This window comes from Salvelinus alpinus, chromosome 32 (assembly GCF_045679555.1).
Source record: "Salvelinus alpinus chromosome 32, SLU_Salpinus.1, whole genome shotgun sequence".
Lineage (NCBI taxonomy): Eukaryota > Metazoa > Chordata > Actinopteri > Salmoniformes > Salmonidae > Salvelinus > Salvelinus alpinus.
The window spans coordinates 11,907,560-11,933,047 of record NC_092117.1 but is presented as its reverse complement, the minus strand read 5'-3'; the positions used below and the strand labels follow the sequence as shown (position 1 = coordinate 11,933,047).

Genomic DNA, 25,488 nt, shown 5'->3' with positions numbered 1-25,488 from the left:
CACGAGAAATTATCAAGACTAAAAAGAGGGATATTCTGATTAATATAGCTCAATACCCTAGAAGTATTCCTTATTATGTCATCTACATACCGCCCCTGACCTCCCCTATTACCTTGCTGAGGACCATTCTTGGTTTGTTAGCAAGCAGTCCTTTTATCTTCAGCATTATGGGTAGCAATCAAAAGGCCGCCTGTAGACAGGCCCCCTCTAACATTGTAAATTGTGCAAGTGTGAATACCAAAACATTTATTAATGAACCAAATCCTCATTTAAAGATTCCAGACAAAGTTCATCACGAGGTGGGTAGCGGCTGAAAGCTGATAACCCTACTGGTGCTTGGCCCAAGGTTGAAAAAAAACCGGTCCTTTGGGTAAATGGAGGGTGAAGACAGGAGATTAAGGGATTGTGATGTTTTTATCTTGTTATTTTCTATGTTCAGACAGGAGCATAACATGGACTCATGTGAGGGCTCCCTGGGGCAAAAAACTTTATTTCACATTTTAATGTAGAGTGAACACAATGTTACAGCGAAATAACTGATGCAGTGGGAGGAAGGGCTTCAGAGGAGATGGAGTCCTGCGGGCTATTGAAAGCTCCATTATGATTTTTTTTCTTTTAAAATGATTGTAATTTGATGCCATGTTTTTTTCTGTGTGAATGTGGCCAGTGACAGGGTAGCTGAAATATTAATGCATGTAGCCGGCCCCAGAGTCCCACGGGAGCCCCGCTGAGATGTCAGCTTTACACCATCCCTCAGACACAGTACGTCAGCGATAGAGAGGACAAAGAACGAGGGAGAGTGAGGAAAGGGTAGTCGTAACAAGGAATGACTAGAGCGGTGCTGTGATAGTCAATTAAACCATAGTACTTATAGCATACGAGAGGTACTCATGGTCTGTTCGTTTTAGCTCACGTTCTTCTCAAGGTAGCTACGAATGTGTTTTCATTTAGAGGAACCTATGATTACATAATATGCAAATGGCAATTGTGAAGGTTATGCCTCACGGCCATGCAGTACTCCTGCAGGCCACACATAATAGAGTTGTAAACGTACGACCAAGAATGGCGCTGGAGGGATGACTGCCATTTTACGGGCTCCTGTGTTTCCTCGCATTGTTTGTAACTTGTTTTGTACGTAATGTTGCTGCTACCGTCTCTTATGACCGAAAAGAGATTCTGGATATCAGAACAGTGATTACTCACCTCAAACTGGGCAAATATATTTTTCTTTAATGAGTCCGACGCGAAGGATATACTGTTTCTCCAGAGACCAGGCCCATATCCCCATCATTCACGTGAAGAAAAGACGGAGGTACAGGGGGCAGGGATCGGGGTGCCTTGTGAAAATTCGGCAGCGAGTGGGTAACCAGCTTCTACCATCCGTTCTATTGGCCAATGTGTAATCACTGGAGAATAAAATGGATGAGCACCGTTCGGAACTATCCCACCAAGGTGACATTAACTTCTTTGGGGTAGGGGGCAGTATTTTCACATCCGGATGAAAAGCATGCCCAGAGTAAACGGCCTGCTACAAAGCCATAAAAGCTAGAATATGCATATTATTAGTAGATTTGGATAGAAAACACTCTGAAGTTTCTAAAACTGTTTGAATGATGTCTGTGAGTATAACAGAACTCATATGGCAGGCAAAAACCTGAGAAAAAATCCAGGTTGGTCGATTTTCAACTCAGCTCCTATTGAAGATACAGTGGGATATTGGTAATGTTGCACTTCCTAAGGCTTCCACTAGATGTCAACAGTCTTTAGAACCTTGTCTGATGCTTCTACTGTAAAGTGGGGGCCAATGAGAGGGGATTGAGTAAGGTCTATCATGTTGATGATAGACCATGTTGACCATGTTGACCATGTTGATAGATGTTGATGATAGATCATGTTGATGATGTTCATGTGAGACCGAGCTCTGTTCCATCGCACTTCTGAAGACAAATGAATTCTCCGGTTGGAACATTATTGAAGATTTATGTTAAAAACATCCTAAAGATTGAGTCAATACTTCATTTGTCATGTTTTTACGGACTGTAATATAACTTTTTTAACTTTTCGTCCGTACTTTCTGCTGGACTTGCCCGCGCGTCGTGAGTTTGGAAAGTGTACTGAACGCTAGAACAACAAGGAGGAATTTGGACATAAATAATGGACATTATCGAACAAAACAAACATTTTTGTGAAACTGGGATTCCTGGGAGTGCATTCTGATGAAGATCATCAAAGGTAAGTGAATGTTTATAATGTTATTTCTGACTTCTGTTGACTGCAAAATATGGCGGATATATTTGTGTCTTGATTGGGCTCTGAGCGCCGACTCAGATTATTGCATGGTTTGCTTTTTCCGTAAAGCTTTTTTGAAATCTGACACAGCGGTTGCATTAAGGAGAAGTGCATCTAAAATTCCATGCATAACAGTTGTATCTTTTAGCAATGTTTATTATGAGTATTCCTGTAAATTGATGTGGCTCTCTGCAAAATCAAAGGATGTTTTGGAACTTCTGAACGTAAGGCGCCAATGTAAATTCCAATTTTTGGATATAAATAAGAACTTTACCGAACAAAACATATATGTATTGTGTAACATGAAGTCCTATGAGTGTCATCTGATGAAGATCATCAAAGGTTAGTGAATAATTTGATCTATATTTCTGCTTTTTGTGAATCCTCTCTTTGGCTGGAAAAATGGCTGTGTTATTCTGTGAATAGGCCTAACATAATCGTTTGGTTTTGTGTGCTTTTGTCGTAAAGCCTTTTTGAAATCGGACACTGTGGCTGGATTTACAACAAGTGTATCTTTAAAATGGTGTAAAATACATGTATGTTTGAGGAACTTTAATTATGGGATTTCTGTTGTTTTGAATTTGGCGCCCTGCAGTTTCACTGGCTGTTGAAGAGGTGGGACGCTACCGTCTCACGTACCCTAGAGAGGTTTTAACAACTGTAATATCTTATGTATCACGAGTACAGTGGCTTGCGAAAGTATTCATCCCCCTTGGCATTTTTCCTATTTTGTTGCCTTACACCCTGGAATTAAAATAGATTTTTGGAGGGTTTGTATAATTTGATTTACACAACATGCCTACCACTTTGAAGATGCATTTTTTTTAATTGTGAAACAAACAAGAAATAAGACAAAAAAAACAGAAAACTTGGAGTGTGCATAACTACTCAGCCCCTCAAAGTCAAGGTACAGCTGCAAGTCTCTTGGGGTATGTCTCTATAAGCTTGGCACAATTAGCCACTGGGATTTTTGCCCATTCTTCAAGGCAAAACTGCTCCAGCTCCTTCAAGTTGGATGGGTTCCGCTGGTGTACAGCAATCTTTAAGTCATACCACAGATTCTCAATTGGATTGAGGTCTGGGCTTTGACTAGGCCATTCCAAGACATTTAAATGTTTCCCCTTAAACCACTCATGTGTTGCTTTAGCAGTAAGCTTAGGGTCATTGTCCTGCAGGAAGGTGAACCTCCATCCCAGTCTCAAATCTCTGGAAGACTGAAACAGTTTTCCCTCAAGAATTTCCCTGTATTTAGCGCCATCCATCATTCGTTCAATTCTGACCAGTTTCCCAGACCCTGCCGATGAAAAACATCCCCACAGCATGATGCTGTCACCACCATGCTTCAATGTGGGGATGGTGTTCTCGGGGTGATGAGAGGTGTTAGGTTTGCGCCAGACAGAGTTTTCTTTCCAAAAAGCTCAATTTTAGTCTCATCTGACCAGTGCACCTTCTTCCATATGTTTGGGGAGTCTCCCACATGCCTTTTGGCAAACACCAAACGTGTTTGCTTATTTCTTTCTTTACACAAAATGGCTTTTTTCTGGCCACTCTTCAAAGCCCAGCTCTGTGGAGTATACGGCTTAAAGTGGTCCTTTGGACAGATACTCCAATCTCCGGGTTATCTTTGGTCACTTTGTTGCATCTTTGATTAATGCCCTCCTTGCCTTGTCCGTGAGTTTTGGTGGGCGGCCCTCTCTTGGCAGGTTTGTTGTGGTGCCATATACTTAAACATTTTTAATAATGGATTTAATGGTGCTCCGTGGAATGTTCAAAGTTTTGGATATTTTTTTATAACCCAACTCTGATCTGTACTTCTCCACAAATTTGTCACTGACCTGTTTGGAGAGCTCCTTGGTCTTCATGGTGTCGCTTGCTTGGTGGTGCCCCTTGCTTAGTGGTGTTGCAGACTCTGGGGCCTTTCAGAACAGGTGTATATACTGAGATCATGTGACACACAGGTGGACTTTATTTAACAAATGATGTCACATCTGAAGGTAATTGGTTGCACCAGATCTTATTTAGGGGCTTCATAGCAAAGGGGGTGAATACATATGTACGCACCACTTTTCCATATATATATATTTTTTAAACAAGTAACTTTTTTCATTTCACTTCACATACACTTTATTTTGTGTATGTCCATTACATGAAATCCAAATAAAAATCAATTTTAAATTACAGGTTGTAATGCAACTAAATAGGAAAAACGCCAAGGGGGATGATTACTTTTGAATGAAGACACGGATAATATACAGTTGGCTGGGGTTTTCCGTGCATCGGCAGGACAGAACAGCTATGTATAGTAAGACGAGGGGTGGTGCTATGTGTCCATTTGTCAATAACAGCTGGTGTGCAATGTCTAATATTAAGGAAGTCTCGAGGTATTGCTTGCCTGAGGCAGAGTACCTCATGATAAGCTGTAAACCACACTATCTACCAAGAGAGTTTTCATCGATATATTTTTCGTGGCCATCTATTTATCAGCACTAACCGATGCTGGCACTAAGACCGCACTCAATGATCTGTATAAAGCCATATATTTAATGCAGGCAAACGTAAATCCATTTTACCTAATTTCTACCAGCATGTCACATGTGCAACCAGAAAAAAAAAACTCTAGACCATCTTTACTCCAAACACAGAGACACATATAAAGCTCTCCCTCGCCCTCCATTTGGCAAATCTGACCATAATTCTATCCTCCTTATTCCTGATTACAAGCCAAAACTAAAGCTGGAAGTACCAGTGACCGTACGTACATATCCCAACCAGAAGCCATGGATTACAGGCAACATCCGCACTGAGCTAAAGGCTAGAGCTGCCGTTTTTAAGGAGCGGGACACTAATCTGGATGCTTATAAGAAATCCCGCTATGCCCTCAGACGAACCATCAAAACAGGCCAAGCATCAATACAGGACAAAGATTGAATCCTACTACATCGGCTCTGATGCTCATGGGATGTGGAAGGGCTTGCAAACTATTACGGACTACAAAGGGAAACCCAGCCACGAGCTGCACTGATGACGCAATTTCAAATCGCACTCCACACTGCCCTTCCCCACCTGGACAAATTGAACACCTATGCGAGAATGCGGTTAATTGACTACAGCTCAGCGTTCAATACCATAGTGCCCACAAAGCTCATCCCTAAGTTAAGGACCCTGGGACTAAACACCTCCCTCTGCAACTGCATCCTGGACTTCCTGACAGGCCGCCCCCAGGTGGTAAGGATAGGCAACAACACATCTGCCACGCTGATCCTCAACATGGGGGGCCCTCAGGGGTGCGTGCTTAGGCCCTTTTTGTATTCCTTGTTTACCCGCGACTGCGTGGCCAACCACGACTCCAAACACCATCATTAAGTTTGCTGACGACACAACAGTGGTAGGCTTGATCACCGACAACGATGAGACAGCCTATAGGGAGGAGGTCAGAGACCTGGCAGTGTGGTGCCAGGACAACAACCTCTCTCTCAACATGAGCAAGACAGAGGAGCTGATAGTGGACTACAGGAAAAAAAGGGCCAAACAACCCCCATTCACATCGACAAGGCTGTAGTGGAGCGGGTCGAGAATTTCAAGTTCCTTGGTGTCCACATCACCAACAAACTAACATGGTCCAAACACACCAAGAGAGTCGTGAAGAGGGCAAGACATCACCTTTTCCTCCTCAGGAGACTGAAAAGATTTGGCATGGGCCCCCAGATCGTCAAAATGTTCTAAAGGTGCAACATTGAGAGTATCCTGACCGGTTGCATCACCGCCTGGTATGGCAACTGCTCGGCATCCGACCGTAAGGCGCTACAGAGGGTAGTGCGTACAGCCCAGTACATCACTGGGGCCAAGCTTCCTGCCATCCAGGACTTATAAACTAGGCGGTGTCAGAGGAAGGCCCCAAAAAATTGTCAAAGACTCCAGTCACTCAAGTCATAGACTGTCCTCTCTGCTACCACAAGGCAAGCGGTACCGGAGCGCCAAAAGGCTCCTTAAAAAACTTATTTGGGATTGGTGTCCCTTCCACGGACGGTTGAGCTAACGTAGGCTAATGTGATTAGCATGAGTTTGTAAGTAACAAGAACATTTCCCAGGACATAGACATATCTGATATTGGCAGAAAGCTTAAATTCTTGTTCATCTAACTGCACTGTCCAATTTACAGTAGCTATTACAGTGAAATAATACCATGCTATTGTTTGAGGAGAGTGCACAATTTTGAACATAAAAATTATTAATAAACAAATTAGGTACACTTGGGAAGTCTTGATACAAAATTTTGAACAGAAATGCAATGGTTCATTGGATAAGTCTAAAACGTTGCACATACACCGGTGCCATCTAGTGGCCAGAATCTAAATTGCACCCGGGCTGGAATAATACATTATGGTCTTTCTCTTGCATTTCAAAGATGGTACAAAAACAATACAAAAGTACAGTTGTTTTTTTCTTTGTATCATCTTTTACCAGATCTATTGTGTTATATTCTACTACATTCCTTTCACATTTCCACAAACTTCAAAGTGTTTCCTTTCAAATGGTACCAAGAATATACATATCCTTGCTTCAGGCCCTGAACTACATGCAGTTAGATTTGGGTGTCATTTTAGGGGAAATTGAAAAAAAGGGGCTAATCCTTAAGAGGTAACAAATTCTACCCCGAAACCATAAGACTGCTGAACAATTAATCAAAGGCCACCCTGACTATTTACATTTACAACCCCCCCCCCTTTTGTTTTTACACTGCTGCTACTCACTGTTTATTATCTATGCATAGTCACTTTGCCACTACCTACATGTACAAATTACCTCGACTAACCTGTACCCCTGCACATTGACTCGGTACCGGTACCCCCTGTATATAGCCTCAGTATTGTTATTTTATTGTGTTACTTTTTATTTTATAAATATTTTCTTAACTCTATTTCTTGAATTGCATTGTTGGTTAAGGGCTTGTAAGTAAGCATTTCATGGTAAGGTCTACTACACCTGTTGTATTCCGCGCATGTGTGAAATACAATTTGATTTGATTTAAGGCTGTGTTTTTCAAGTCAGCCCAATTCTGATATTTTGGTATTTTTTCATATCATATCAGCTCTTTTGTCAATAATTGGTAAAAAGATCAGAATTGGGCTGCCTGTGTAACAGCCTATGCTGTTCAAGGTTACAGAGTTGGGGCTAATTGATAATTGTGAACACCAGGCTGGCAGCGGAGATGTCATTCAGTGGAACCGGTCCGTCCTGTCATGACAATTTCATTTTCACACCAAACAGTGCCAAAGAACAGAGGTGTTGGAATAATTGACACATGGTTCAATTCAAATGTGTTACCAGTGTGTGAAAAGACCATAACCAATCATGTGGAATCACAGGGAGGGATAACACCACCTTTGTGTTAGGATCTGTGTAACTTGTGACCCAAGTTGTGGGATCGTTCATAAATTCCAGGCTTTTTATGTTCAACAGAACCAGGATTCTTCTCTTGCTCCATCATATAAACTAGATAAACCTAATAGGTTAAGTGAACAAGCATTTTCTCTCATACAGTTCTCATGATGCCTAGAATGATTAAATATGCACATGCCAAAACATAAATATTGTCAAGAGGACAAATGTTTTCCATTACAATGTTCAATGCAATAACAGTTTTAATGTAGTCTGGAGGAGAGACACAGCTGTCATTCAGTCCACTGCTTTCTGTAATACAGAAAAATCGAATTTAGTCAATGTGATCGAATATCTTTCCACTGACACATGATCGTGGAGTGCCATTGTTAATAAAGCAAACACGTCCACAGTGTGTGCCGATGCCTCCTTAGTCTACATAAGGTTCCTCTGAACACTTTCCCCTGTGGCTCTGCAATGCAAACTCAAGTCAAATAGATGTATGTAATTGTTTCTGTCAGGACATACATTTCAGTCCTTAAGCACAGGCAGTTCTGTGATCTATTTATATTACTGGCGTATGTCTAGGCCTAAGGAACAGAGAATTCGGTTTTTGGATTCAGCCCTGTCTGCAGCCTCAGTTAGAAGCTTTCTTGGAAGGCTATTATCTTGTTTTTCATTTGACTCACCGCGGATAAAATGTGCTTGAATCAATGAGGACATTATCTAATGACTTGCTATGTCAACAAGACTAACCCTAGCTCTGAAGAACTTAATGGTACTCCAAACTGTAGAAAGTTTTTTATCGAAGATGTGATTTCACCCTCTTGCCTACATCCCTCAGTGACAAGTATACTAAAGACGCACTTACAAGAGAGAAGAAGAAGACTAATAATATATTACGCAATAATCCCTTCATTTTCGGATCGACTAAAAATCATCCTACTTGAAAATTGGTGATATAAACTTAAACCTAGTACTCATTAGAGATAAGTGTAACGATCGTCGTATCGAGGAGAAGGAGAAGACCAAGGTGCAGCGTGGTAAGTACTCATAATTACTTTTAATGAATACTAAAAATAATTAAAAAACGATAAACGAACAGTTCTGCCAGGTGAACATACACTAAACAGAAAACAACCACCCACAACACACAATGGAAAACAGGCTACCTAAGTATAGCTCCCAATCAGAGACAACGATAGACAGCTGCCTCTGATTGGGAACCACACCAGGCCAAACACAGAAATAGACAACCTAGACATACAACATAGAATGCCCACCCACATCACACCCTGACCAAACAAAACATAGAAACATACAAAGCAATCTATGGTCAGGGCGTGACAATAAGGATATATACAAAACAAGGTAATCATCTTTAAAAAAGGAAGCATAATGATTTCTCCAATCAAAAAGCTTAATTCTTGGAAGCCAAGGTAATCAAGGTAATTCAAACGATTAATTTCAGTTTTTGCTGCTGCTTCGCATTGAGGTCAAATATACTCTCTTACGTATATAATAGATTACATTTACTGTGTTTGGGTGGACAACCCACCCCTAACACACACACACACACAAATCCGCACACAGTCTCTGTCCAACTCCAAACAATGCTACCATGAGGACCAAAGGCTGATTATCATCCCCTGCGTGGGGATCTATGATCCATGGTTAATCTGGGCTTGATGATATTATTTAATTTGAAGAGATCAAACTCCCACCCACTGCCTCCAACATACAGAGCCATGATTGCATGGAACTCCCATCTCCAATTACTCAAGCAAACAGCAAAATTACCTTTAAAAAAAGATTAAACAACATTTTATGGGACGGCTGGGACTGTGGGGACACACAAACACACGTTTTAGTTGTATTATTTGTACCATCATTTTTGTATATCATTGTATTTTACATCTGTGTGACTTTCCTTGTCGATCACTGTATCAGAGTTTTGTTACTTGCCATGTTTAGTGTTTTTTGTGGTCCCCGGGAAGAATAGCTGCTGCTTCAGCAAAAGCTAATGGGGATTCTAATAAAGCAATAAACCAAAAAATAAACCAAACCGAAAAACAACATAGTTATAGTGGAAGTCTGAGTAAGATTTCACTACGTCACCGGAGCACGACGTATGTTTGTTGTTGTTGAACGCTGTTGAACGCAGAAAACTGAACTAAAGAACTCAAATCTGAAGCTTTTTTTAGTGCTCTAGTCTCTGTGGTTGATGTAACACACATTTACGCAGGGGGGAGGGGGAGTCGGGCATGACACAAACAATGACCTTCACTATCTCCAAGTTGTGAGTACACATGCACAGTATAATCATTCACAGAGTTATGCGAAGGTAATATAGACCTTTGTTAACATGACAATGAACCATAATAGATCTGTGTTGTCTATCACATTACATACAGTGTACGAAACAAAATATGAGTAATTTCTGCATACTTGGAAAGGTCAGCAGGACATGGTTGTTTAGGCTGCCAGCAGAATTGTAAATGAGGACAATGAAACATGCAGGTGGGCATGAAAATGACTGTTGATGAATGTGTACAAAACATTAGGAACACCTTCCTAATATTTTGCCCTCAAAACAGCCTCAATTTCATGGGGCATGGACTCTACAAGGTGTCGAAAGCATTCCACAGGAAAGCTGGCCCCTGTTGACTCCACTGCTTCCCAAAGTTGTGTCAAGTTGGCTGGATGTCCTTTGGGTGGTGGACCATTCTTGACACACACAGGAAATGGTTGAGTGTGAAAAACCCAGCAGTGTTGCAGTTCTTGACACACTCAAACTGGTGCGCCTGGCACCTACTACCATACCCCATTCAAAAACGTACTTATTTTTTATTTAACCTTTATTTAACTAGGAAAGTCAGTTAAGAACAAATTCTAATTTACAATGACGGCCTACCCCGGCCAAACCCGGACGACGCTGGGCCAATTGTGCGCCGGGCCTGTGTGACTCCCAATCACAGCCGGGTGTGATACAGCCTAGATTCGAACCAGGTACTGTAGTGACGCCTCTTGCACTGAGGTATAGTGCCTTAGACTGCTGCGCCACTTGGGAACCTTAAATCTTTTGTCTTGCCTATTCAGCCTCGGAATGGTAAACACAATCCATGTCTCAATTGTCTCAAGGCTTAAAAATCCTTCTTTAACCTGTCTCCTCCGCCTTCCTTTACACTGATTGTAGTGGATTTAACAAGTGACATCAAAAAGGATCATAGCTTTCACCTGGATTCACCTGGTCAGTCTGTGTCATGGAAAGAGCAGGTGTTCCTAATGTTTTGTGCACTCAGTGTATGAGAGATATCTCTATAGAATGGCTTCGATGTTATTATTTAAAGGATAAGAGAAGGATAACATACCGAGATCAAGATGTATTAGTAACTCTCATGAGCCCTTCAAAAATACACACTGTTTGTTTCAGATGACTGACAAATGTAACAGAATGCCACAGTGGTCCCAGTCTGTGTCTCATTATTCTAACTATCTTCAGTTTTAACTAGAGGATGCCACATAGGGTGTTGCTGAGTCTTACAGACACTACCATTTTCCACCCAGCCCTCCCCAGCAGTTAATGAGCATACTAAGTATGTAAATATGATTAACAACCCTATTGTTCTGCACAGGCGAGAAACAGTTCTTTGTAATTACTGGCTCAATTTAAGTTGGCTTAATTAATTACAATCAAATCAAAACAAAAACGAATTCACCACGGAGCAACCGCAGTTCCTCAGATGCAGTAAGGAGAAAGAGAAAACAACCATTTTCAGAATGAAAAACGTGTTTTACAAACACATTAGACAATTATCTTCTACCCTTGAGATCTGAGGGTGTTGCCTGAAAATAATCTTTCACATTTCAACAAAACACTTAGTGCTCCTACACTATCATTCACAGGGACATAAATGTACTGTATACACTACATGAAAGTATAGATCATTGTGGATATACAGTGGCAAGAAAAAGTATGTATGTGAACCCTTTGGAAATACCATAAAATGTGATCTGATTTTCATCTAGGTCACAACAATAGGCAAACACAGTCTGCATAAAACTAATAACACACAAACAATTATACGTTTTCATGTCTTTATTGAACAAACCACGTAAACATTCACAGTGCAGGATGGAAAAAGTATATGAACCCTTGGATTTAATAACTGGTTGACCCTCCTTTGGCAGCAATAACAACCAAACGTTTTCTGTAGTTGTGGATCAGACCTGCACAACGGTCAGGAGGAATTTTGGGCCATTCCTTTTTACAAAACTGTTTCAGTTCAGCAATATTCTTGGGATGTCTGGTGTGAACTGCTGTCGAGGTCATGCCACAGCATCTCAATCGGGTTGAGGTCAGAACTCTGACTGGGCCACTCCAGAAGGCGTATTTTCTTCTGTTGAAGCCATTCAGTTGTTGATTTACTTCTATGTTTTGTCTCGTTGTCCTGTTGCATCACCCAACTTCTGTTGAGCTTCTATTGGCGGACAGATAGCCTAACATTCTCTTGCAAAATTTATAAACCTGGGAATTCATTTTTCCGTCGATGATAGCAAGCTGTCCAGGCCCTGAGAAAGCAAAGCAGCCCAGAACCATGTTGCTCCCTCCACCATACTTTACAGTTGGGATGAGGTTTTGATGTTGGTGTGCTGTGCCTTTTTTTTGCCACACATAGTGTTGTGTGTTCCTTCCACACAACTGTAGTTTCATCTGTCCACAGAATATTTTGCCAGTAGCGCTGTGGAACATCCAGGTGCACTTTTGCAAACTTCAGATGTGCAGAAATTGTTTTTTTTGGACAGCAGTGGCTTCTTCCGTGGTGTCCTCCCATTAACACCATTCCTGTTTAGTGTTTTACGTATTTTAGACTCGTCAACAGAGATGTCAGCATGTTCCAGAGATTTCTGTACGTCTTTAGCTGACACTCTAAGATTCTTCTTAACCTCATTGAGCATTTTGCACTGTGCTCTTGCAGTCATCTTTGCAGGACGGCCACTCCTAGGGAGAGTAGCAACAGTGCCGTAGACAATTTGTCTTACCGTGGACTGATGAACATCAAGGCTTTTAGAGATACTTTTGTAACCCTTTCCAGCTTTATGTAAGTCAACAATTCTTAATCTTAGGTCTTCTGAGATCTATTTTGTTCAAGGCATGGTTCACATCAGGCAATGCTTCTTGTGAATAGCAAACTCAATTTTTGTGAGTGTTTTTTATAGGGCAAGGCAGCTCTAACCAACATCTCCAATCTCGTCTCATTGATTGAACTCCAGGTTAGTTGACTCCTGACTCCAATTAGCTTTTGGATTAGTCATTAGCCTAGGGGTTCACATACTTTTTCCGACCTACACTGTGAATGTTTAAATTATGTATTCAATATAGACAAGAAAAATACAATAATTTGTGTGTTATTAGTTTAAGCACACTATGTTTGTCTATTGTTGTGACTTAGATGAAGATCAGATCAAATTTGATGACCAATTTATGCAGAAATCCAAAGGGTTCACATACTTTTTCTTGCCACTGTATCTATGAGTGAAACATTTTTATACATGATAAAAACCTTTGCTTTGTGGAATATGTCCGCCATCGCTCAAGGAGGATTTTTGTTCCTAGCTTATTCCATACAAGGCCCACTCTCACACAATCGCGCCAAAATATTATGTAAAAAGCTTACCCAATTTGTGTGGGGCATGTTCTAAAAGCAGTGAATCAGATTATACACACCGGCGTAGCAAAAACAGATTGTTTCAGTTTGGTATCGTAACATTGAGACCTCTCTTTAGGGTGTCGGGACCTATTCAACTTTGCCCATGTGATATGACAGAGATTGATTTAAATAAGATCTACAGTAATAATAATACAGTAATAATAATCATCTTGTGACAAAAAAAGGTAATTATTAAGCTGCACATATAATCCTGTGTTTTTCCATCTCACCATTTGTGTACACCACCACCTTATTTAAAGAATAACAACTACATGGTAAAAAGTATGCTCAGGAGAGTAGTTATATTAATCCCAATACAATCCTCCTTGACGACACCAATGAATCCACAAAATCAGCCAATGACAGAAGAAGCGGTTGAGTGTTACAGGTGATAGTAAACATGCCAGGTAAACAACCTCTCCCTCAACCTTACCAGCAAAACAAAGGACCTGATTGTGTACTTCAGGAGGAACCAGGCTGGACACGCCCCCATCAACAGTACCGCTGTACACATCTCAGAGAAGATTAAATGGTCTAACCACACAGACAACGTAGTGAAGGCACGACAGCGACTCTCCAACCCCCCCCCCCCCTTGGACATTTTCCCCTCACACCCTCAACGGTCACTTACCTTACCTGCTGCTCCACCTATGGACAGTCTTTCTCATGCAGCTCTTCCCCCTGCTACATATGTGTCCCCCTATGGACAGTCCACCCCCACAGACTTTTACTCTGCCCCCACCCCAACGACATTAGTCACTGTTGCATTTGTTAATATGTATATTATAACTTTTTTTTATTAAAATTGTTATAGATTTTTTCACTTGATCCCCACACCCCCCCAATGGTCAGGCTTCTCCCCTTATGGTCATTCCCCCACACCCCCTAAACAGTCTTTACTCTGCCTCTACCCCAATGGACATGTATTTATTCATCACTGCTACAGTTGTTATTGTGTATATAGTTCTATTGTTGTTTTTTATGACCATTTTCTTTATTTGACCTGGTCCTGCATGTTGGAGCTCAAAGCCTATGATGTTCACTGTACCCTCCAACGTGCCATTGGAACACAAGGAGTGATTGTTGCTGATAATGGGCCTCTGTATGCCTATGAGGATATTCCATAAAAAAATCTGCCGTTTCCAGCTACAATAGTCATTTACAACATTAACAATGTCTACACTGTATTTCTGATCAATTTGATGTAATTTTAATGGACAAAAAAAGTGATTTTCTTTCAAAAACAAGGACATTTCTAAGTGACCCCAAACTTTTGAACGGTAGTGTAGGTCAAACCACACTTAAATTAAAGCTGACAGTCTGCACTTTAACCTCAGTCATTGTTTGATTTCAAATCCAAACTTGTGGAGTATAGAGCCAAAAGAATACAAAATGCTTCACTGTCCCAATAATTACAGCGGCACTGTATATCCCAAAAAATTCTGAGTAAGCTTTGTTGTACAATTAACAGTAAAATACACTGCATTTCAAAAAGTCTGCAATAATCTAATGAATTCAGGGCTTGTAAAATTATACCTAGGCTAACTATAAGCCCTCCACAACCATAAGACCCACCAGTGGCGTGCCGTGGGCCTGGGGCCTGGGCCTTCAGTGAGGTACTACACAGTCCCACCCGAATTAATCCACCTCTTATTACCATCATTATGATGCCATGGCTCTAGACACTATACATTTAGACAGAAACGCAGTATAACCAGGCGTTGCGTCACCTTGAAATTGACAAATTGACATTTTTGGGTAAACAGTGTTTACCCAAAAACATGACACAATCAATGAGTCTTTTCAATATTTCCCTTCACCTTTTCATTGTGCAGCTCCGTTGCCCTGCGCGCTTGTTTTTTGAGCTGTAGATCCACTCCGGTGTCCCCAAAAGTTTTCAAAAGCACAATTGCTTGTAAGTGCCCAGCCGTACTTTGGAGTCTCGTTGCTGCCTTGGTTAGACAACTCAAGTTTGCAAAGCCAGTGTGGCTCCAAACACCAAATCGATCACTTGCAAATAATAGGCATTCCCAGCAGTACAGTTTGCAGTGCTTCTCGGAGCCTGTGAGCCATTGATAGCGCTCGTAGTTGAAACTTTGAAAGTGGCTTTCCCGCCTGTGACAGGCTTTGTGGCGTCGGGCGACCTCTCCTTACAATGTCTAACTTTTCTTGAAAAGTTCGTCTTGAGAATGGCGTTATAATTATATCCTCGACCAAATCGATATCTTCTCCTCCTTCCGCCATTGTGGGTTGAAAAAACAGTTTAGTAGTACGCGAATTAATTCGTTTATCAAATTCAGTTAACTAGATCTGCATAGACCTGCCCATAGGACCTGCCTCTCAATATTGGTAATCCAATCAAAAGACGTGCACGCACTACGCCTGCTAGCTGGCTCCTGTGTAACACTGGAGCCAGCCAGCAGGCGTACAATAGCCAACTCTAAAGCTGATTGGTTGACACAAAATTTTCATTTCCATTCACTATAAGCTACAAGCGCCCGCACTGTTGATTCTGAAGGCCTGAGGGCAGATTTTAGACCCCTGGCAACACATGATGGCTGAATATGATTGGATAAAAGATCTAACATAAAGACCAGCCCTCCAAATCTCAACCTGGGGCTGGAAGCAGTGCAACCAAGAGGAAAGCTATGAAATGAAGAGTATAACTCTTACTCTGGGGAATAATTTAATACATATTTGTGGGAAAATATATTTTAAAAAATATATATATTCTGATGATGTTTAGGCCAGCAGAGAAGGCCTTGCAGGCCCTGACGGCCCACCACTGAGACCCACTAATAATTATATTATTTTATCAAAAGTTTAAACTGCTTTTTGTTGTTGTTGTTGTTGCAATAATCACTGTCTGTCTATAAAAATGCCCTTTTTGTTACAGATTTAACCAGAACCATGCATAATGCACATGAACTAATAATAACAAACTTCCTGTAGCAGGTATTATAGGTCTCATAAACAATATCTCAAGCACAAGCCCACCTCTAGTGAGTAGCCAGCGAATGTTTGATTTCAAGTCTAGCTAACTTGGATCTATTTGCCAGCTAACAAAATAGAACAGTTGAATTGTTATGAACACACCCAGTGTCGCCATGTTCGCTGTTTTCCCATTTGATACAATAAATGTTGAAATGGCGATATCACTGGAGTCATTGCAAATCAATTTGTGCCACTTGTGTAGCCTACCTGGAGCTGGCAAACCGATTTCATAAATAGCCTATAACTTCCGTTTATTGTTGCAGCCTTGTGTTATGCAATTATTAATGGGCATGTTTCGTTCATTCAATTGGAAGTTATCAAACTCTATCGCAATTGCAGATCAGTTGTTAGAATGCATTAGACTGATGGTAACAGTCAGATTAGACTACAGTTTTTTTTTTTTATCTAAAAAAGAAAACACTGGCTGTTGTTGACCAGCATATTCAGTTCATATACATATTATTAATATTTAATTCAGTGATTGAAATGATGACCCATCCTCAGTATCCTATTCCAGCAGGCTATTGGGAAACACAAGCACTTCTTACCTTCAAATCTATTCATGTTGGATGAATTTGTCTGTTAATTTGAACGAGGCAAACTGCTAAATCGTTCAGTTCACATCTTGCCTACGTCTTGTCTAGGCTACTATAGACTATCTGAAATGAGATGTAGGCCTATCAGGGGCTATAAACTACCTGCCTTTATCTTAGCAAACCCATGTCAAAATTCAATTACAATCATAAACCCAGATTTTAGTTTGTAGCCTATGCCTATTGAAATGTCAATCTCACAAATAGGCCATTTATAACGGTGTATAGTCTTAACATCTGGCACATAATAACGGCCCAATTGCCAAACTGTTTTTTTATGTTCTTCATCTGTTTCTTGCTCAGAGATTTTCAGATCGTCTGTCCAACTTTCATCACTCAAACTCTCCTGTCCGATTTCTCTATAGTTACGTTATTTACAATTATAAACCTGGATCGAGCACTGAATGCTAATTGGTTGGAAGCCCTGGTATATCAGACCATATATCACGGTTATGAAAAATAATACTTTTTACTCTTTTAATTACGTTACAAGTTACTACGATATTCCTTCTTTATTGGCTCGATAACGTTATGGAAAAAATTATTTATTATATAAACATGTCAACTCCTCTCTTGCTGTGAAAAAAATGTCGCTAGTTTTCAGGTCTTTTGGCCAGGTTGAGAGGTCCTTGGGCTTAATTTTAGCTAGACCTGGTAACCCTGAACACACCCTTCTTGTAACGATTGTTCTCCTCCTCGTCTGAGGAGGAGCAGGGATCGGACCAAAACGCAGCTTTTGTGGAGTACATAATGAATTTATTCAAACAAGACGAACACGAAGCACACTTGAATAAATTACAAAATAACAAAAACGACGTAGACCGACCTGGACATGAGAACTTACATAACACGAAGAACGCACGAACAGGAACAGACTAAACAAACGAAACAGTCCCGTGTGGTACATACACAGACACGGAAGACAATCACCCACAAACAAACGGTGTGAACAGCCTACCTTAATATGGTTCTCAATCAGAGGAAACGTAAAACACCTGCCCCTGATTGAGAACCATATCAGGCTAATTAACAATGAACCTAAACATAGAAACACATAACATAGAATGCCCACCCAGCTCACGTCCTGACCATACTAAACAAAGACAAAACAAACGAAATAAGGTCAGGAACGTGACAGTACCCCCCCCCAAGGTGCAGACTCCGGCCGCAAAACCTGAACCTATAGGGGAAGGTCTGGGTGGGCATCTGTCCACGGTGGCGGCTCTGGCTCAGGACGTTGTCCCAACCCCACCATAGTCAATCCCCGCTTCCGTAGCCTCCTCCCAATGGCCACCCTCCAAATTAACCCACCTGGATTAAGGGACAGCACCGGACTAAGGGGCAACACCGGGATGAGGGGTAGCACCGGACTGAGGGGCAGCACCGGACTGAGGGGCAGCTCCGGACTGAGGGGCAGCTCCGGACTGAGGGGCAGCTCCGGACTGAGGGGCAGCTCCGGACTGAGGGGCAGCTCCGGACTGTCTAACGACTCTGGCTGGTCATGGCTGGCTGACGGCTCTGGCTGGTCATGGCTGGCTGACGGCTCTGGCTGGTCATGGCTGGCTGACGGCTCTGGCTGGTCATGGCTGGCGGGCGGCTCTGGCTGCTCCTGTCTGGCGGGCGGCTCTGGCTGCTCCTGTCTGGCGGGCGGCTCTGGCTGCTCCTGTCTGGCGGGCGGCTCTGGCTGCTCCTGTCTGGCGGGCGGCTCTGGCTGCTCCTGTCTGGCGGGCGGCTCTGGCTGCTCCTGTCTGGCGGGCGGCTCTGGCTGCTCCTGTCTGGCGGGCGGCTCTGGCTGCTCCTGTCTGGCGGGCGGCTCTGGCTGCTCCTGTCTGGCGGGCGGCTCTGGCTGCTCCTGTCTGGCGGGCGGCTCTGGCTGCTCCTGTCTGGCGGACGGCTCTAGCGGCTCCTGTCTGGCGGACGGCTCTAGCGGCTCCTGACAGACGGACGGCTCTGAAGGCTCAGGACAGACGGGCGGCTTTGAAGGCTCAGGACAGACGGGCGGCTTTGAAGGCTCAGGACAGACGGGCAGTTCAGGCGGGAGGAGGAACAGGGCTCTGGAGACGCACAGGAAGCCTGGTGCGTGGTGTTGGCACTGGTGGTACTGGGCTGGGGCGGGGAGGTGGCGCCGGATATACCGGACCGTGCAGGCGTACTGGCTCCCTTGAGCACCGAGCCTGCCCAACCTTACCTGGTTGTATGCTCCCCGTAGCCCGACCAGTGCGGGGAGGTGGAATAACCCGCACTGGGCTGTGTTGGCGAACCGGGGACACCATGCGTAAGGCTGGTGCCATGTATGCCGGCCCGAGGAGACGCACTGGAGACCAGACGCGTTGAGCCGGCTTCATGGCACCTGGCTCAATGCCCAATCTAGCCCTACCAGTGCGGGGAGGTGGAATAACCCGCACCGGGCTATGCACACGTACAGGAGACACCGTGCGCTTTACCGCATAACACGGTGTCTGCCCGTACTCTCGCTCTCCACGGTAAGATCGGGAAGTGGGCGCAGGTCTCCTACCTGACTTCGCCACACTACCCTTTAGCCCCCCCCCCCCCAAGAATTCTTTGGGCTTGACTCACAGGCTTCCGTGCTAGCCGCGTACCTTCATAACGCCGGTTCCTCTCTCCGGTTGCCACTGCACTCCTAACTGCCTCCAGCTGTTCCCATGGGAGGCGATCATTTCCAGCCAGGATCTCCTCCCATGTGTAGCAACCCTTGCAGTCCAAAACGTCCTCCCATGTCCATTCCTCCTTCGTGCGCTGCTGCTGCTTTCTCCACCGCTGCTTGGTCCTTGGTTGGTGGGTATTTCTGTAACGATTGTTCTCCTCTTCGTCTGAGGAGGAGCAGGGATCGGACCAAAACGCAGCTTTTGTGGAGTACATAATGAATTTATTCAAACAAGACGAACACGAAGCACACTTGAATAAATTACAAAATAACAAAAACGACGTAGACCGACCTGGACATGAGAACTTACATAACACGAAGAACGCACGAACAGGAACAGACTAAACAAACGAAACAGTCCCGTGCGGTACATACACAGACACGGAAGACAATCACCCACAAACAAACGGTGTGAACAGCCTACCTTAATATGGTTCTCAATCAGAGGAAACGTAAAACACCTTCCCCTGATTGAGAACCATATCAGGCTAATTAACAATGAACCTAAACATAGAAACACATAACATAGAATGCCCACCCAGCTCACGTTCTGACCATACTAAACAAAGACAAAATAAACGAAATAAGGTCAGGAACGTGACACTTCTGTCCATCTCCAACTGTTTGAACAGCATGCTAGCCTGTCCACTTTGTTCAGGATGTTGAAATCATGTGGCCTACCTTGTTTTTCAGAATGAGAATGAGTTCTCAATTCCTTATATAACAGTATTTTATGCTAATGCACATTTATAAAAACCAAACTAGACAGTATAATAGTCTGTGGCTAAAATACTGCCAGCAGTACACACGTGCAGATATAAACTGTGCATTCAGTCATTTCCAGAAATAATGTTCATTGACACTCCCGTTTTAGTAGGGTGTGCTCTTTGCAAAATTTAAGGAGTTGAAACATGAAAAGGGTATTTGTTAGAAAGGTTACGTTGTCGTCTATTACAGTAAAATATTGTCTCAATGTGTTTCGGTGTCCATATAACCAATTCTGTTGGACCAACCCAAATGCAAATAGCGAGTGGAATCCGCTTGCTGTCAAGAGAGGAAGAGGTGATCTTTCATCTTTGTTGTTATGAGTGGCAGGGGGAGGGCCTTGGTGTGTGTAAATGGGAAGGTGCACAGCATAGGTGCACAGTCACAGCAGAAGGAGCGAAGGAGACGAGACCAAAAAGACAACATGAGAACAAGCAGACATTTGCGTTCATAAAAACTAAAAGAAAACATAAGTAAACTTGATTCTTACAATACAGGCATTTGGAATATCGCGCTAAAACATAAACTCAAATTAATTCGATATATAGCCCAGCACTAAAATGAAATAGTAAATGGCCTATTCAAACCAGGGAAATACCTCCATAGAAATAAATGCACTTTAAAATGTTGAAAGAGTTATGCATGTTCCCCAAATAGCATCCCCAGAGATAAATGGAAGGATTTCATTCCAAACTGGCCCGTTCTCCTCCAGGTTTCCCTTGGGATGGTGCCTAACTAGAGATGAGATCAACCCCTGCTTGAATATGTATTTCACAATTTACTCGCTCTGATAGTTTCCTCTAAGTCCCAGAAGAGATGGGAAGTAGTGTGGTGGTGGTTGCAATATGCATGATCAACGGAGCTCTCCACTCTGCCAGATGAGTCAGAGGGACATAGTCATCCTCAACTGTTTCACTGCAGATAACAGTAATGAAAGTGGAAAGAAACTGTACCCAAACACTTTTCAGCCCAGCTTGAACAAAAAAAAGGGAATCAGGCAACTGAGGGACTTGAAAATCCCAAAAACATTCCTTACCCCAGGAAAAGAAAAACGGCAACTGTGTCTGCAATGATCTGAGTATTTATTGACAGGACATACGCAGAGAAACTCATCCACGCGTTCATCTTCTCTCGGATCGACTACGACAAAGCACTGTTTGTAGTGATTTGGCTGGGAGACCCCCAGAGGCTCCAACCAATCCAGAACAGTGCTGTCAGTGTCCTGACCAGGACCAAGAAGTCAGACCGCATCACCCCAATCCTGGCCCAACTCCACTGGCTACTGGTCAACTACCGGATCAACTTCAAAAGTCTCATGCTTGTATTTAAAGCTTGAATGGATGGAGTCCCACCTACATCAGCGACCTCATCTCAATCAGCAAGCCACCTCGCATTCTCCGCTCCAGCCACTCCCTACTGCTTCATGTCCCCAAGACACGTCTATGGGGGACCGAGCCTTCTGCTCCCTTGCCCATGGAATGGTCTCCCTGACCATCTGAGAGCCACTCCATCACTCTGAACTTTTAAAACTGGCCTTAAAATCCACTACTACAGACTATATATTTCTGAGTCCTAGTCCCAATCTAAAATGTATTTAGCACCTAGCACACTATTGCCATTTTACCTGCCTTCATTCTAAATGTATGATATATATATAACTAATATAAAGCGCTATACAAATTCAAATGTATTATTATTATACAAAACAGGCTTAAGTTTCAGCCTAATTGCCATCAATTCTGTCCGAGTCAGTCTGGGAGTTTCGCTTCGATGAAAGCCAATTCATGCTTCTCCTTTGAGTTTGAGACAGTAACAGTAAGGAGTAAGGATCCCCCTGGGCACAGACGTCAGTTCAACGTCTATTTGAGTTGTCAACTAACATGAAATTTAAAAAATGATGTCACCATAGCATTGGATTTATGTTCAAAGTTGGGTGAACAAAAGACGAAATTCTCTTATGTTGATGACTTTTTGGAAAGCCAATCACATTGAAACGTCGTCACAACAGAATAGGAGGAAGAAAAATACTAATGAGCAAAAACTGCAGCTAATACTGTGCAGAAATCCAAGTCATTCTGACAGATTAGTTGACCTTTTAACAGGCAACTGTATAGCTACTGGGTTGTTTATCTAATAGAGAGGGTGGGGGAGGGGGGGTCCCCTGCAATCTCATCCATGAAATCTAGATTGGTTGTGATTAAAGCTGTTTTCCCCCTACACCATGTCGCCCCAAAGAGCTGCGTATTGATTGCTTCGTTCCTCCTCAAAAGGAGGAAATTAATTGGAGTGTTGAGCAGTACAAAAGGTAACGGGAACCAATTAAAATGGGGCAACGGCCTTTAGTTGCTCTCGAGATGCAGAAACCAAGTGCACCACTCAAAACACAGCTCTTATTAACGTTCTACCAATCGACACAGAAGCTGCTTTCTGCTCTGCTTTGAGCGTGAGACTGAGGCACATCTTCAGAGAGAGAGCCCATAAGCAATAACCTGATCTTGATTAAAGTGCACTCAAGGTGATTGATATTTGAAACAAACTCCTGGGGGAGGTGTTGAAAGGAAACCTATGCTATGGCACACACTCTGTATGTGTGGGCTGTAGACAACATGGATTATCTTTATATTACATAAATACAGGCTGGAGCAGAAAATTGTTGAGCCTTACTGAAGCAGTTCCTTTGTCAATCTATGCATGGTTTTCCATCCAATTATCACATTGTCATATTACCCAATTTCCATAAATGTAAATACCAATAATGTTCTTAATTATGTTCTGGCTTCTACCTCTTGATCCAATAAACACGTCAGTGCCGATCCATTCTGCACAAACAGGAAGTTGTGTCTGTAGCATTTTTTGAAGAGATGATTTCAACAGCTTTTGTGTGTACGTAGGTGGCTTTCTCAAGACTGTATTTTCCTTGATTTCATTATGTTTTGCAGACCACCTTCGATTTTTCCTAAAAAGCCAACGTGGACAACTCATAGGAGGAAGATGATCAGCAGATATTTAATTCAAGAGATTCTCCGGTAATTTTGTATACTTTTTAGACAGTAGTTCTGAAAGTAGTCGATCACGAGCCAAAAGTGGACCCAGAAAATTACGTACTACGTCACATATGTGCATTGCTCTCTCTTTCCCTCTGCTCTGTGTGCATCTTGCTAACTGGAACTCAAATGGCGAGGGGCTGAAGCTCATTGGCTGAAACTCTAATTGCTAGGGGGGGGCTGGCCCAAGTGTGGGAAAATGAAGGGAAAATGGCGCTGCACAGCTTCCAGAAAACAGTCACTTCGTGGCTAATTGAGGTAAGACAGTAATTCTGCTCATAGATTATGCAGATACGGGGCGGCAGGTAGCCTAGTGGTTAGAGCATTGGGCCAGTAACTGAAAGGTTGCTAGATCGAATCCCTGAGCTGACAAGGTTAAAATCTGTCTTTCTGCCCCTGAACAAGGCAGTTAACCCACTGTTCCTAGGCCATCATTGTAAATAAGAATTTGTTCTTAACTGACTTGCCTAGTTAAATAAAAGTTAAATAAATAAAATATGAACTATAGAATTGACACATCCAGCCCAAAGTGGGAGGTTTCAAAAAATACTTACTAGTTGCCAAAGTTCTGGAGCATGTCTAACATGCTTGTGGATGGGTTTTCAATTCACTGAGACTCAAAACGTTTTCCTGTTCCATTCAGGAACTTATACTAGTTGCTTTGAATAGCTTATTGTCACGACTTCCGCCGAAGTTGGTCCCTCTCCTTGTTCGGGCGGCATTCGGCAGTCGACGTCACCGACCTTCTAGCCATCGCTGATCCACTTTTCATTTTCCATTGGTTTTGTCTTGTCTTCCATCACACCTGGTTCCAATTCCATCAATTACATGTTGTGTATTTAACCCTCTGTTCCCCCCCATGTCCTTCTCGGTAATTGTTTCTTGTAGTGCTTATGCACGGTATGCTGGTATTTACCGGGTTTTGTTTGAACCATTTATTGTATTGTTCTGTTGACGGTGGTTTATGGATATTAAACGACACCGTTGTAAATCAGTTTTTGCTTTCCTGAGCCTGACTTCTCTGCCGCCAGTACGCACCTCACTACACGTATCTTTGATGATACCCTAAACCAGGGGTGTCAATTTCATTCCATGGAAGGCCCAGTGTCTGTGGGTTTTTAGTTTTTTCCTGTTAAGAAAACCAGATGGGGAGAGTTCTTTATTAATTAGTGACCTTAATTAATCAATCAAGTACAAGTGAGGAGCAAAAGCCAGCAGACAATCCCTCCGTGGATTGAGTTTGAAACGTGCCCTAAAGCTCTTCAAAACCTACCACCATGGCGATGTGGCTTTCTGTTTTAATTTCAGATTGCAACATTTTGTATCCTGTGGCTACAAGGCTTTGTAGTTGGATTTTAGGAAATTGATTTTAGCGTGGGCTGTGTTGCCCATGCCAACCAAGCAGACTTTATAAAAACCTGGAGCATAAGAGAGAGATGTAGGTGTGTGAGTCGTGACGTGCAGTCAGACCAGAGTGATTCAGTGTGGGTAGCAGGCTGCTGCCAGAGGCTTCGAGCAGCTCACAGATCATTACAGAGATCATTACACACACACGGAAAACAACTGTCTAACATCTTCATCAAGCCCACTCTCATCTATCAACTGAATCAATGTCTTTTTGCTCATTTTCCTGGCTCTAAGATGCAATCAAGATGGTAAAACTATACAAAGTACAAGGTTACATGTTTTTATAGGGGATTTATGTTGTACATGGTCTGAAACAACAGGGACTTTTCACTAAAGGCATGTTTTTTTGTGTTATACTGTTATTACAGCTAAGCCCTTCCTGCAAAAAGCAAGGATTCAATCTCATGGTGTCCTTAGTGGTCCCCATGGTGCCATAACAAACCCATGGTTTACATTACAGAGAAAATAACATTGTCTAGGCGCATGCTTTGGCTGTAAACAAATTGTCCTATTTTTCCAAATAGGATGGACTGAAAAAGGATGGACTGAAAAAAAGCTTAATCAGGTCCCTGATTTATTTTATATGAAAATAAACCATCTTCTTTTTTTCTCCTAACTGCCATTGGTGACCTGTGAGCTGA

General features: G+C 42.6%; 1 protein-coding gene across 1 annotated transcript in view; it reads right to left on the bottom strand.

Moving 5' to 3' along the window:
- The window catches only part of LOC139562377 (synapse differentiation-inducing gene protein 1-like), a 53,529-nt gene that overhangs the window by 4,243 nt on the left and 23,798 nt on the right, over nt 1-25,488 (bottom strand). The gene's annotated exons all lie outside the window — the stretch shown is intronic.